Raw genomic sequence first — 15,195 nt, forward strand, 5'->3', positions numbered from 1 at the left:
GGTTTCACCATGTTGACCAGGATGGTCTCGATCTCTTGACCTCGTGATCCACCCGCCTCGGCCTCCCAAAGTGCTGGGATTACAGGCGTGAGCCACCGCGCCCGGCTAAATGCATTTTTTACTTACAATACCTTCAACTTACAATGGGGTATCAAAGGTAACCACATTGTAAATCAAACAGCATCTGTATACCAAAACAGTAGCAACATCAGATTACCTTTAAGTCGTGTAATGCAAGGCAAAACCACTTACCCACAACCGCAATAGCAAGTGGCATCAACTGGCTTTCTAGGTTGCCCACCTTTCAGAAGAGTTTGTCCAAAAGCCTGCAAAGCGTAAGAAACAAATCCACTGGTACCCTAAATTAAAAAGCCAGCTCAGCTCCAAATATCCAATTCACTTAATTTTGCAGATTCTTTCCCAAACACAATTAGTAGCCAGTGTAGGAGTCAATGGCTTCCCCTTGTGTTCAAGTCCCCTCCTACCCATCCACCGCCTTTCAAAAATTAGAAAAGAGACACCAGTCTCCAAACTGGCTGATGAAACTTCAGCCTACAGGATATTTTCATACTTGAGTTACAATAAACCATTGAAATAAAGATGAAGTGGAGAGCTTAGTAACCCATCGGATAGAGCATTTTATGCCCAGCATTAGCATACGAGTTAAATCCGAAATCTTTAACCTGGGCCAAAGCCAAATAATTAAATTAATAAATCTCATTATCGATTCGATATTCCTTTGAGATACTCTAGTACCGAAAGTAGAAGCTATTTGCCTGTTCCTAGCTGTTTACTTTAGTCATTTGCTTGCTAACTAAAAGACTTTCTGTTTGCAGTCAAGTCAGAATTAGTAATTCAGTACCAGGATCTACCTCGTCCCCTTCATTACCCCTAGAACTGCACAGAAAGCTCTGTTCAAGTTTTCGACAGTCCTTCCACAGGTGCCACTAGAATACTAGAACCTAAAACAGGTGACAAGTCTTCAATTTCTGATCGTTTTCTCCAAACACTAAAAGGATTTATTTAGCATTTCTAATACTGAGTTTACTACAAATAGCCCAAGCAACATTTAAGTCTCTCAACCGCCTGGCTCAAAGAGCCAATTCACTCAAAGAACACACTAGTCACTGTTGTGGGGTTCAAAAGAAGAAAAAAGCATATTCTGTTTCAGCCCACTGTGACATGGCTCAAGAGGGCCAAATCAAGGAGTCATGATTGGGCCTCTCAAGTGGACAATCTGGTCAAGGTGAGGCTAAAAAGCAGTACATTATTAGAGATGAATGCCCCCAGCAGGAGGCAAAAGTAGGTTACATCCCTTGGTTACGTGCCAACACAAAGATGCCGACACAGTGGAATTGAGCCCCATAATGGTCATTTATCTAATGTAATCCACTGAGTGAATGTTTAGCACCAACCTACACCTCAGCTGAGCGTTACTAGTCATCAGGAGGACCAGACAAGAGTGGAACTATTGCAACATAAACTCTGCCTCCCTACAAAAGACAACCTGAAACTTAGATCCTGATGGACATCTTGGTAGACTGACAAGAGCATGTTATTAACACTTGCCCAATCTTTCAACTTTAAATACATGCAGAGCTGGAAGCAAAGGAGTATTTGAATACTAGAACACATTCAGAGAACATATTATGCAGTTTTAAATAGCAGCACATAAGACAAAATAAGGAAAGAGGTGTGCCCTCAACTGAACATCCTGCTGAAATCTGAACACTCAGCTTGAGATTTATCTGCTAGAAAATACCCAGGTGACCACTGCCCCTTCCTCTCCCACTCAGCAGAGTGACTTTTTTTTATTATGATAGTCCAACAGTACCTGCAAAAACAGTAAGTGCTAAGACCCTAGTTAAAGCAATAGAATTAGTCAACAAGCAGCATCATTTTTTACTTCCTCCTCCTTCTGGCTCTTAATTTGTTTGCCTACCTATTCTGAGCCCCACATCCACCTCTCTGACCTTATCTCCAACCCTTCCCGGTGTTCACTAAGCTCTATTACTTACCCAACCCATTCTCTTCCCACTACCTCCCATCTAGCCTGACCCTTTCTTCCCATTCCCTGGACCTTGACAAGCACATTCCAGCCAGTTTCTGCATCAGCTGTTCCCTGAATCTGGAAGGATCTTCCCCTTATCTTTGGCTGGCTCCTTCTTTAAACTTAAAGCTCAACTTAAGTGTCAACGTCCTCAGAAAGGTCCTCTTTGACTGTATCTACAGTTAAGACAATTCCTATCACACCACTCTTATTTTCTTCAGCACTTGATCAAAATCTGATTTATTGGTGTATACATTCTCTCTCTCTCTGTCCCCAGCTCCCACTCCGATGTAAGCTCCATGAGAGGGTGAACCTTTTGCTTGTGTTCACCTTTGTACACCCAGTGCCTGAAACGCTGGCTAGCACTTAGCAGTCAATAAATGTTTGCTGAATTAATGAATTGTGGACTTTTTATTCAATGGCAAACTAGGTTCCAAATCAGTTAAAGTGAGAACAGTAGTCATTCTTCTGTTGTATTTTTGTGAAACACCTACACACACTGTTACCGGTACAATCAAAGCATTAAATATTCTGTTTCATAGAGTCTGAAAGTCCTGAACAGGACTTCCTAGCATCAGATATTCCTAGCGCTATACCTATCAAGCTCAGTTACAGAAGGACAGGATTTATGGGCACTTTCTAATCAAAGGACTCCTAAGGCCAGGACTGGTGGCTCACGCCTGTAATCCCAGTACTTTGTGAGGCAGAGGTGGGCAGATTACATGAGGTCAGGAGCTCGAGGCCAGCCTGAAAACATGATGAAACCCTGTCTCTAAAAAAAAAGACTCCTAAAATGTGGGCACTACCTCTTAAAGTTCTTCAGAAAACAGTTTCAGATCCTACAAAAGATTTCCTAAGAATATAACAATATCAAAAGGAAAATCATTACTCTTCACTCTGAAATCCGTATGAGAGGCTAGATTAAAACTAACAACATATCAACAAAGAGGCCTTCTTTCCATTCTCTGCTTTCTTCAAACATTTTTTTTCATATCCATTGTTGGTTTGTATTCGTCCTTAAAACAAAACTAAACAGACTAAACAGATCACATTGTCTCATTTAGGACCCCCTATACACAAAGAATCAGCTATATAAAGACGAAAATCAGCACAAGCTGAATGTCACTGAAGGTTCGTGTGCCACACACAAATGGAGAAAAAGATAAAAGAGCTATTGTCCAATTGTAGAAACAAAAAAGTAATATGGGGTTTTCTGTTCTCTGAAGTGCATCATAAAAAGTGGGTGGAGAGAAACACAGAAATCCAGAATTAGCCTAGCAAATCATTTTGGGAAGAGCTAACAACATGTAAATTCCTCACACATAAAGTATTTTGAGCAAGAGACCTTGATTCCTGGGCTATGATGCCATTCAGGATTCCTTGCAAAGGCTTTGGAACTCCAGTATTCATAAAAGAAAATGCTCATTATAATCGGAGCTACCCGGCGTCAGAGGTACTCCCAACGTGACAGCCTGTGTGAAGTATTACAAAGCTTGCAGTTAAGATCTGGGATAGAGGCTGAACACCAAATTCAAAAGAGGTAACCAAGGCACTAAGTGCCATAAAGGAAGAAAGGGGAAGGAAAAAAAAACAAAACGATTGCCACTCAGCCAGAGAATTAAAGTGGAAACCAGGGGTGTGCATGGGGGAGGATGAGGGGTGAGAAGTGGGGGGGGGGCAAACAATCCATTTGTCACCCCGTCCCACTTCCTACAGAGGATACAGGCAAAGCCTCCAGCCCCATTACCTCGGACACAGATGGTTATCGTTTACAGCAAAGGTGCACAGAAAGGCCTTCAGGTCTGAGCCCCTTAATTCCAGGCTGTTAATGATTAAAGAGAAGGATGGGGGTGGGGAGGGAAATGAGGGCGAAGGGAGCTGGGAGATTCACCCACCACCTCCCCCTTGGGTTCCTACCTCACAGCGCTCACCCAGGACATAGGACCAGAGTTTGCACCTACTCCAGGGCAGCTCCAACCCCAGGTCCCCAGGCCCTGGGTTGAGAGGTGCTGGCCGTGGGAAGGCAGAGACAGTAGGTAAGTTTTCTGAGCCCTGCGGCTGACACGCCACAGGCTCCCCTCACAGCCTCTTCTTCCAGAGGGACCAGTCCAGACAACGCGCTGACTTCCACTCCTCCCTTTCCACCCCCCTTTCTCGAAGGTACCCAACCCCCGCCCCTTCATCTCTCAATGCCCCCCCGCCTTTTCCTTAACTCCCCCCCTCCCCAAAACTCACAGCTGCTCCAGAGGTTCTTCCAGTCAAACCCTTTCTGGAAACGACGGCGGCCCGGCGGGTCCAAACCACCTACCATCCCCGCTCGCGTTTCCAAGCTCCCTACCCCCGCCGCCGCCGCCTCTTCTTCCACCACTGCCACCGCCTCCTCTTCATCTGCGGCCCACCGGCGGCGGCCGCCCCGAAGCCCCGCCCCCTCCATCGCCTCCTGCATCATCACTTCCGGTAACCCCGCCGGCCGCCAGCTCCAGGAGGGAGAATGGGAGAGGGGCGAAGAGGGAACGAGTGGAAGATTGCGTCAGGACGCACGCAAAGACGTACGAAGCCGTCGCCAAGTAAGGGCAAAGACCTAGCAACCCGGAGGAGGGAGCTGGGCTGGACCATTTTTTTTCTTTTTTTACGGGAATGGAGTGGGGAGGGTGACGAAAGCGTAAAGGAAAAATAGGCAAAGGAGGAGCTCAGCTTATTGTTGGATGCAGCGGGAAATGGGTACAGTCTGAGGTTCAGGGAGGCTCGAGACTCCCCCAGACCTGGAACTGGTGCTCCCACAGAGGTGGGCCCTGTGGTTTGGTCCGGCCTGGCCTACTGGACCCGCCTGTGTTTGATCGGCCGCGGCTCCGCTAGGCTCCTGGCGCCGCCTCCTCGTAGCCGGCTGCGGGCTCCGTGCTTCTGTGGGTGGGGGAAGGCAGGACTGACGCAGAGTGAGTGTAGGGGATGGAGGCACCGACTCCAGGCGCGGGAGACTCGCGGGGGAAGGGGTTGGCTCGCCAGGGCAGGGATGGGTTGGAGGTTGGGGTGCGGCGTTGCCGGGAGACGCGCTTGTGTGACCCCAGCCTCGCGGGGCGGCTCGGTGTCATCGCCACCGGCCTCGGGACCTTCCTCAAGGAAGTGGCTCGCGCGTCCAGGAGGAGAGGCCTAGTATGGGGACGCTCACGTGCCAGCTTGGGGGTCCCCCGGAGGCTGTGAATCTTTTGGAACCCCGAATGTAAATGGGAGGTGGTAGGGGTCGCTCGAGGGCGAGAGGTGTCTGTCTGCGGAAAGTTGACCCAAACCATGTCCCGTACAGGAACGGAGACTCCCTAGGACAGTGAGAGCCAGCTTCATAATTTCCTTGCTCTGTTACTGAAAAGTAACGAGTACAGGAAAGAGTTAAATCAATACAGAAGGTATCAGCAATGAGAAATGCCCCCAAAGACCAGATGAGGTGACAGAAGATTGGGGGACGGTCCCTCGAAATCGGGTAAGGCCGTTCAAAGGAGGCCACGGTTTTGCGGGGATCCGAGACAATGGGTTTTCTGGGTGGAGAGAAGAGCTAATGAGAAGGATTTTTAGGTTGGAAACCGCCAGAAGGCCTTGTGGCTCAAGCAGGGCCAGGGGCGGAGTGCTCTGCGGTGTAGTTGGAGAAGTGGCAGGACTCTAGCAGCGCCTTTTAGCCAAAGGCAGGGGTTTGGCTGTTGTGTACCTGAAGGGTTTTAAGAAGGGAAGTGACCTGACTTGATTTGCATTTTTAAAAATAGCTCTGCCTGCTGGATAGAGAAGGGTGGAAGTAGTTAGACCTGTTAGGAGACTGATGCACTGTAAGACAAAGGAAAGGTGACGATAGCGTTGAAAGGCCCTTAGTCACAGTAGAAATGGAGAGAATTCCATTCAGCATATATTTGGGAGGTAGTGCTTGCAGGACTTGCTGGGGAATTGGATGTGAAGTGTGGAACCTAGGATAACTCCCTAAGGGAAAACAGCTTAGAAAGGAATATGGAAAGTTCTCTTTTGAACGTATTACCTTTGGTAAGTCCATTAACAATTCAAATGAACTTGTCAAGAAGTTAGATACACAATTCAGGGGAAAAATCATAGCTGGATATAATAAATGGGGAAGGCAGGAAGGACCGAGGAAGAAGAGGGTGTAAATGGCTTGCACGGTGGCTCCTGCCTGTAGTCCCAGCACTTTGGGAGGCAGAGGCGGGCGGATCAGAAGGTCAGGAGTTCAAGACTAGTCTGGCCAACGTAGTGAAACCCTGTCTCTACTAAAAATTAGACGAGTGTGGTGGTGTACACCTGTAATCCCAGCTACTCGAGACCTCGAGGCAGGAGAATCGCTCGAACCCGGGAGATGGAGGTAGGTAGCAGTGAGCCAAGATCGTGCCATTGCACTCCAGCCTGGGCGACAGAGCGAGACTCTGTCTCAAAAAAAAAAAAAAAGTGCAAATGAAAGAGGAAGACCCCTAGATCCCTTGGGTTCTTACCATTTAGAGATTACTCAGAGAAGGAGAAGCCAGCAAAGGAAACGACACAGACAAGACCTCAGAGATAAAAGGTGGAGGCCCCTTAATATCCTGGAATAATGGGACCCATCCCCGTAATCAGTGAGTCTCATCCACCCACTTGCCAGCTTCTGCCGGCAGCAAGGAGAAGCTATGTCCTGGCTCAAATCTCTTCCCTCCCCCCCTCCCAGCTGTCAGTGCTTTTGTACTTGTGCACAGGTAATTTGTGTCCTGTATAGAAAACCTGACTTTTTGGATAAATCGTCTTTTTCTTTGTGTCTTCCTGGCTCCTGGTACAGAGCCTTATCCATATGGTGGTTGTAGCTGGGCAGGAACACTGTTCACAAGTTAGCCATGGAATCCAGCAGCTTCTCACAAAAAGGGACTTTTGTCCCTGCCACTGCTGCCAACCCCACCACAATTACATTCAGTCCCACAATATAGTGGAAAGGGTATCAGAAGAAGAATCAGAAGGCCTGGGTTTCAATCCTGGATCTGCCACTGACCAGCAGAGTGGCCATGTATAAAGCTCTTCTCTCTGAGCTGACGGTTGGCCTAGATTCGAAGTTGCAAACTGACAAGACAGATATTGCCTGCAAACATATTGTTCGGCCCACACAGTGATTTAAATTCTTTTTAAATTTACTTGCCGACACTTAAAAATTGGACATCAAAATCCAGACTTTTGGCTTCATTTGAAAAATCCGACAATCTGACAATACCAGCCTGAAGTTCCTAGAGGTTCCTACACAGCAGCTGTCAGCCAGACCTGGAGAGCTGCTTCCCCTCCTATGTGGCTCAGGCTCAGGGTTTGCCAAAAAGCCCTCTTCTTCTGCTAACCTCGCTGACCCCCTGTGGGCATTTGATTTGCAATTCTTGGTCTAGGTCTGTGCTACTCCTATGTAGCCACTAACCACCTGTGATTAAATAAAAATACAGTTCCTTCAACACACCATATTTCAAATGCCAGTAGCTACCTGTGACAGGTGTGTCCTATTGGACAGAGCAGCTAGAACATTCCCTTCACAGAAATCTTGGTCGGCACTGGGCTGGAGGAACTTGAGGATTCTACGTAGGCTAGTCATTCTCCTCATATAAAACTCAAGGGACTTAGCATAGTGAGGAGCTCTGGTACCTCTGCCAATGGTAAAGTTGCACATTCAATAGTTTTTTCATGGCAGAGGAAACTGTTCTGAAGGTGTGGATCCCTGCACAGAATGCAGTTATTTATCAGAGTTAGATCAAGGGTCAGGTGCTAGAAAGCCCCAGCTACATCAAACGTTTCATGCAAAGCTCTGGTCAGTTTCCTAATCCAGTTCCTCAGAAAACTATCACAAAGCAGGAATTTAAGTCAGTGTCTTGTATTCTCAGACTTCTCTAGTTGATGTGAAGGGTAAAAGATCCTGGCTGGGGAGTTATGAATGAATGAATGAATGAATGGTTGATCTTTAGCGTTTCGTTGTTTTTGGCCTTTACTTCCAGCCCCTCCCCTACATCTCCTCCACTGTCCCCTACTTCTGGTAACTGGTAACTGCTTTTCACCACCTCTCACTGACCTACACCTTTTCTTTGACTGTTAAAATATGCTGATAAGGAAACCACTTCCATTTCTTTTGAATTGAGGGACCCATAACTTTTCATTTAGAACTGCTGTCCCCGAAGGGAAAAATGGCTATTGGTTGTTATCTTGGTTACAGTAGCCTGATAGGAGTTCCCCTGCACAAGTATAATCGTGTGTGCTCTGGTGCTGGTATGATATATTTAGAATGGGTGTGCTTGCCTCCTGTGACCTTGTTTGGGATAGTCATTTTAGAAGTCTTTCAGACATTAATATTTTGTTTTGGCCCTGTGTTCTAAAAATTTCCCATATTACAAGGCCTAAACTATTTTCCCTTAGGTGATACGAAAATACTGTCTACCCTGTCCTCCCTGCCCCCTGTGGCTGACAGACCATATTATCGTCATTTTCTGTGTAAAAAGATGCTGTTTCATAAAATAGCGGTGGTATGATTAAGTATACCACACAAGCATATCCTGAAATTTGCAAAACAGTGTGTGGCATTACACTTCCCTTTTTGGATTCTAGTAACCAAAAACTGAATCTGAGACAGGAAATAAGTTCATGGGTGTGGGTGTGGGTGTGTGTGTGTGTGTGTGTGTGTGTGTGTGTGTGTGGTTGATGGATGGGGGCAAGGATATGGGACAGGAAATGTATGGAAAAACGTATGGAGAATCACTTAAAGGTTATTTGATTGGGGTAAGATTATGGGTGTACACCACAAAGGCGGGAGTATAACAGATCTAAGAGAAAAGTGCACTGAGGGATAAACAAGGAGTAAGAGATAAAGGAAGAAAAATAGGAAGGGAAGCCTGGTCATGCCTTTGGTGTTGGCACCTGCATTATATTTCCAGTAAGAAGTATGCACTGTGGTCTGAAGATAAGCGATGCTTCCAACAGGGTTATTTACTCATACCAAAGAACAATAGCCCTTTGCTGTACAGGGATTATTAATGATCAGAGGGAAACAGCTTTAGGAAAATCCATTACTACCACAAAGCCATAAATTCACCAACAGGCCACACATTTCTCTCTTCTGCAGACAAAGCTTAGCATAGATAAAAGAGGCCTCATTGTTCCTCCTCCATTTCCTCCTATTTAGGTAACATTTGCCTTTGTTAAATCTCAGTGCTAAGTGATGTACATGGGTTCTTTCATAAATAATCCTCACGAAAGGGGTTTTGCTATCACCCCATTTTAGATTCTTAGAAACCAAGTCTCAGGCAGGTTAATAATTTGCCCAATCAAGATTCAAACCCAGTTTTGTCCACCCAGAGCCCAAAATAAATGTTCATTTATTTTGTATTATATCTGCTATTCTTTACAAATGTAGAAAAACTTCTAAAGCCAAGACAGACATTCTCTACTCTGCTATACAGGGCAAGAAAGTCTGGTTGCTTTGACATTATCAAGAGCATTTCAATTCAGTAGAGGTTTTCCAAATGACAGCTTTAAGTCACAGTTTTCTAGATTGAGTTTAACTGCTGATCATTGAATATAGTGGACCATATTCCTCAAAAGAATTGTGTTTTTCAAGAAAAAAGTATCAACCCCATTTTTCTATTTGGTTCTAAGCTTCATGGAAATACTATTAAAGCATTTCAGGCCAGTAGACAAATGCTAACTGGCCTTAAAAATACTCAAGTGCGAGTGTTGCATCATAGCTGTTTCTTTTACGCTGTTCTAGATGAAACTGATGAGGATTCCTCCCCAAACAACACTGAGTCTTCAGTTCTTTATCCTGATACATACTGGTCTCAGAAAGCATCCTAGTAAGGGTTAATTAATATTTAACCCTTAAATACTCTGGGATCATCAGTTGGGAAGCTTGGTCCAGCTACCATCGTGTGTATCTCAGGGTGAGAACAGACATTACCAGTGACCATTCTGTGTGTGTAAATTTGTTTTTTTGTCGTTGTTGTTGTTGTTTTTTAATTTGAGATGGAGTCTTGCTCTGTTGCCAGGCTGGAGTGCAGTTGGTGTGATCTCTGCTCATTGTAACCTCCATCTCCTGTATTCAAGCAGTTCCCTTGCCTCAGCCTCCTGGGTAGCTGGGACTACAAGCTCACACCACCAGGCCTAGCTAAATTTTTGTATTTTAGTGGAGACAGGGTTTCACCATGGCCAGGATAGTCTCAATCCCTGACTTCGTGATCTGCCTGTCTCAGCTTCCCAAGGTGTTGGGATTATAGGCGTGAGCCACCGCACCCAGCCAGATTTATTCTTCTAATAAATATTTGTCATGTTCCAACTATGTCCTAGCCTAGGCATGTAATGAACGAGACAGTCCCAAATCTCTCCCCATTCCCCAACCCCCTACTCCCTGCAGCACACACACAGTGGAAAAAGAAAGGTAAGTCATGCAAAGTTTTGATAGAATAGGATGAATATTATGACAGGGGTAAGCTAGAGGTGCCAGGAGTGCACATAGCAGGGACACTGACCCAGCCCCAGTGTGAAAAGGACACCCATCCAGAAGTGATGGAAGTCAAAAGATGAGAAGCAGCAGATAGGCAAAGGATATTTCAGTTGCACGAACTAGAGAGGATTCCTGTGGCAAAATGAATTGCACACAATTAGCAAAGAAGACCATGATTTCATTTGGGTGGAGTTCATGATTCCCCCTCCCTACTAAAAAATCATAAAGTACTTGGGAGAAAAATTTATACTATGGTCATTAGTTCTGATGATGGAAAAAATTCCACCTAGGGGCAGGTCTTTCCTGAAATAAATGGAAAGGGGTGTTTCCCTCCATTTCCTGGGGCTTGAAAATCAGGGTGAATTCCTCTTGCCTTTGTCCCTTATTTGTACTGCAACACATTTTCTTTAGAAGGCAAAGCCTCATGAGAGTCCAGCATTTGGAATTTGGACATTCCTGAGACCAGAGTCATACTTCTATAAATTTCATCTGGGGAAAGGGAAGTTCATCTCTGCTCTTCAACTCCTAAGTGTTCATGCTACTACAATGGTCTTTCCAAAGGCAGGGGTAGCTGTTCCAGAGGTGGGAAAAAGGGCACAGTGGATGAGGCCCCTCACACTAGCAGATCTTTCCATAGTCCTGTAGATGCAGATCTAGACAGACCAAGCATCTAGGTGTGCCTTACAGAGTAAGTTCTTAGACCCTCCCCAGACCCTCTAACTACACTTTAGACAGTGAGAGGCAAAGTGGGTGAGGTGAGTGTTTGGTTTTGGTTTTGGTTTTGGTTTTTTAGATTGATCACTGCCTATTATGAATCCTCATTTCTGACTCCAAAATAAAAACAGAAAAGCTTGTGGTCAGGAAAATAATCATCCAGCTTTTTTGGCTCTTGACCCCGACTCCTGTCAACTAATTGGGGGCATTAGGCAAGATCTTGTTTTGCCATTTGTATGCCATCAATGGTGGAATTACAAGTAGTTATGATATACAGTAGTTTGATATGCATTATATTTAAAAAGATATAAATCAGACCCTGTTATTCCAACTTGCATAAAATCTGCTAGTGTCTTTTGCCCTTGAGACCAGAAACCAAGGCCTACCCCCAACCTGAGCTGGATTCTGTGGACCTGTGGCCCCATTCCCAAAGGCTCTTGTTGCATTCATGTTTATCTTTTTTATTTTTTGAGACAGTCTGACTCTGTTGCCAAGCTTGAGTGGTGTGATCATAGCTCACTGCAGCCTCAACCTCCTGGGCTCAAGGGATCCTCCCACCTCAGCCTCTCAAAGAATTGGGCTTATAGGCATGAGCCACTGTGCCTGGCTAATTTGTTTTATTTTTCAATGAAGATGGGGTCTCCCTGTGTTGCCCAGGTTGGTCTCAAGACTCCTGGACTCAAGCAGTCCTCCCACCTCAGCCTCCCAAAGTGCTGGGAATACAGGCATGACCCACTATGTCCCGCCTCATGTTCATCTTTGAAGTTAATTCCCACCTCACAACCTTTGCTCCTGTTGTTCCCTTTTCTTGCACCAACTTCCCCTTACCTGGGTCCATTATTTGGTTCCTTCACACCATCCAGGACTCACCTCAGATGTCACTGACCACCCAGAAAATAACCTCCACCTCTGCTTATTTGTATCTTATTACTCTTCACAGCACATATGACTATCTGAAATGCTTTTTCTTGTACATCGTCTGCCTCTGCCACTAGAATATAAGCTCAAGGAGGGCAGTGACCTGCTTGTTTATCACTGTATCCCTAGAAACTGCAGGTGTCTGGCACATGGTGGACCTTCAATAAATGTTGACTGAATGGATGGATGGATGAATCCTTGGAAAGGAAGAGTAAGGCCTACCACTTAGTAGCACTGTAGTGAGCCCTGCACTGGTGACTTTTGTGATGTTGGCTCCCATTGGAGTTGGAGGGGACAGGGTTGCCACATGGCATGGGAGAGCAAAGTGGCGCTGCCATGTGCTCAGCCTACTTTGAGCATGCTGGTGTGTAACAATTATTTTAAAAGAGCAGTTACAGGATAGGAGCAGGGGCAGATGGTAAACGGGGAACGCTTGCAATTCACATCAATGTGCAAAAAAAATTGCTTCCTTTGCTCTTTGTATAGGAAGGAAATAGAATTATTTAGTTTTCTTTGTCACAACTAGCTAAGCTCCTTAAAGCGGTCAGCAGACATTCAACATTTATTGAGATTGAGCAGTCTATTTCGTGGTTAAAAGCGTGGGCTCTGACTTCAGATTAGCGGAGTTTGAATCCTGGCCCTGCCTATTGTTAGCTGTGTGACCTTGAACAAGTTATTTAATCTCTGCATCAGGTTCCTCTTTTGTAAAACGGGGATAATGTAGTATCTGCATGGGAGTTTATGTATATAGAGTACCTAGCAAATTATCTGGCACACAGTGAATGCAAAGCAAACATACGTTTTTATATTTTTATTACTGTAATGAACAAGACACAATCCCTGCCCTCCAGGAATTCAGACTCGGAAGAAAAAAAAAAGTGAAAGAAATGCAGAACTGTCTGCTGGCCATGATTGAAGCAAGGAAAAGGTTGCTAAGGAAAAGCTTAATAGCAAGTAGGCGTATATTTGATGACGTGGGATGGCTAGCAGAAAAGAGGCATTGTAAGCAGAGGAAGACTCAGCCAGGACAGACAGAAGTATTACCGGGCAAGGCCCCTTAGAGCAGTAGCTCCCAAACTTCAGAGTCCACATCACAGTTTTTGCTGTTTACCTATATTTTAACCCAGCTTTAAAAGTTTTGTAATTCATTTATTTAAAGGAAGCTCTGTATCACATGAAATCTAAATCATTCAAATTTTGGGTTCGATGGGCCACCCTACTACACAGTTTGTATTGTATATCTGAGATCACCTCCCTAGCCAATCTTTGGGACACCTGCATTAGGGGACACATCTCTCAACTATGACTAGAGGCCAAAACACACTGGCAGCAACATCTGTCAGCCTTATCTTAATGGCACAGGCCTGCACATCGTAGAGGCGTGGAAATGATCCTCACCTCCACACATGTGTAACCCTTGTTTATAACAGAAAGGGTATGATTTTAAGAAAAGAAACCAGCTTCTAGTCCGGTTTCCTTCCAGGCACACCTCATATTGTCTGTCTTTCTTCATTCTGGGATTTGGGGGTTAGGGAGATGAAAAGGAGTAAAGAATTGCAAGAAATGTCCGTCTCAGAATAAAGATTATAGAAGGTTAGCATTAAAAAATCTACATGGAGGCCGGGCGCAGTGGCTCACGCCTGTAATCCCAACACTTTGGGAGGCCAAGGCGGGTGAATCACTTGAAGTCAGGAGTTCAAGACCAGCCTGGCCGACGTGGTGAAACCCTCTCTATAAAAAAAGAAAAAAAAAAAAATCTACATGGATAGACTTCTTGACCAGCTGAGACCCCCTCTAAACTACTGAATATTCCTGATGTTATTGCCCATGAGAAAATCCAAGCAGACCCCATTGTATCAGATCAACCCCTGATATAATGAAAAAGGAAAAGGGCTTTTCCTTAGTCTTGCATTAATTGTGAGAGATAATTGATAGTTTAGGGGAATAAATGTTGGTTTCACACCATTAAATCCATATTCGGGAATAGGTAGTTTTTCTAAAGGAATTGCTTTCTAGGAACAAAGACAAAAATATAAAGCAAAAGGAAAAGAGCTTTTTAAACTTTTTTTAAAAATATATGGCTGATTCTGTTTCTGGAATCACAAACTTTCTGTAGCACAGGATACTCTCAATTATTCAGCAAACATTTGTTGAATACTGATTATGTGCCTTTCTAGGTGCTGAGAATCCAGCAGTAAATAAAATGAATGTGATCACTGTTCCCCAAAAAGGTTAGCGTCTACTGGGGGAAGACATTAACAAGCCATTACTTAAGTGGGGAGTGCTATGCAAAGAAGAATATTGGGAGCTATGAGAAGGTTCAACGGAGAGCCACAACTATGAGTGTGGGTGAAGCAGGGGAGAATCTTCAGAGACACCCATATTTTCACTGGGAACTGAAGGATGAATAGTGTTGGTCAGGTAAAAGGGAGGGCGTCAAGGGAAAGCCTTCTAGAAAGAGAAAACAGCATTGATACGTGCCCCTAAGACAAGAAAGAACATGGTTCCCATCAAAGACCTGAAACAAATCCAGTAAGAAAAGAACAAAAGAAACATTTTTCTTTTCTTGCTTTTCTCTCAAGACTTGGAAGGAAATGGTAGGCTAAGTTACAAACCCTTCTCTCAGGAAACCTTTGGAACTCAGGTTTTCTGGGTCACCTGATGTTGCAGAGCGAGATATCACCTAAATCCCTTTCAGGATTAGTTTTCAAAATACTTAAACGTCAATTAAAGTGTTTTGAAAATGGTCGTATTAAGTACCAATTGTTAGCACTGCTCATTACCTTGAGGGCGTTAACCTAATTGCAGGGCTTGTGTATCAGATTATGGTAAACGATCAGTTAGAGTTTGAAGCTGTGGTTCTTAGAGTCGTGGAAGGAAACCAACTAACAGACTTTAGAGAAGGTTGCTTTAGCCGGTTGTGGTGGTGCACACCTGAGGTGGTGCATGCCTGAGGTCCCAGCTACTCTGGAGGCTGAGGTGGGAAGCTCACTCAAGCCTGGGAGGTCAAAGCTGCAGGGACCCATGATCATGCCACCGTACT

At 44.9% G+C, this 15,195-nt stretch overlaps 3 protein-coding genes across 9 annotated transcripts in view; 1 reads left to right on the top strand and 2 right to left on the bottom strand.

Moving 5' to 3' along the window:
• Positions 1–4,469, bottom strand: part of DCUN1D3 (defective in cullin neddylation 1 domain containing 3) — a 46,421-nt gene extending 41,952 nt beyond the window's left edge. Inside the window, exons 1-2 of one of the 4 annotated variants that reach the window (XM_017534336.2) lie at positions 4,359–4,469; positions 253–326 (exon numbers count right to left, since the gene is read on the bottom strand). The gene's annotated coding sequence lies outside the window, so the exon portion shown is untranslated. Of the gene's footprint in view, positions 1–252; positions 327–4,285 lie in introns of all 4 variants that reach the window. The other 3 variants (XM_017534333.2, XM_037740569.1, XM_017534334.2) reach the window with 3 other exon arrangements.
• A 17-nt stretch (positions 4,470–4,486) lies between these two features.
• The window catches only part of LYRM1 (LYR motif containing 1), a 25,024-nt gene continuing 14,315 nt past the window's right edge, over positions 4,487–15,195 (top strand). Inside the window, exons 1-2 of one of the 4 annotated variants that reach the window (XM_037740571.1) lie at positions 4,832–4,983; positions 5,349–5,522. The gene's annotated coding sequence lies outside the window, so the exon portion shown is untranslated. Of the gene's footprint in view, positions 4,618–4,790; positions 4,984–5,348; positions 5,523–15,195 lie in introns of those variants that run through there. The other 3 variants (XM_017534340.1, XM_017534338.2, XM_017534337.1) reach the window with 3 other exon arrangements.
• The window catches only part of DNAH3 (dynein axonemal heavy chain 3), a 237,164-nt gene continuing 229,669 nt past the window's right edge, over positions 7,701–15,195 (bottom strand). Inside the window, exon 63 of the mRNA XM_037740562.1 lies at positions 7,701–7,751. The gene's annotated coding sequence lies outside the window, so the exon portion shown is untranslated. The remainder of the gene's footprint in view (positions 7,752–15,195) is intronic.

This window comes from Cebus imitator, unplaced genomic scaffold (assembly GCF_001604975.1).
Source record: "Cebus imitator isolate Cc_AM_T3 unplaced genomic scaffold, Cebus_imitator-1.0 Scaffold85, whole genome shotgun sequence".
Taxonomy (NCBI): Eukaryota; Metazoa; Chordata; class Mammalia; order Primates; family Cebidae; genus Cebus; species Cebus imitator.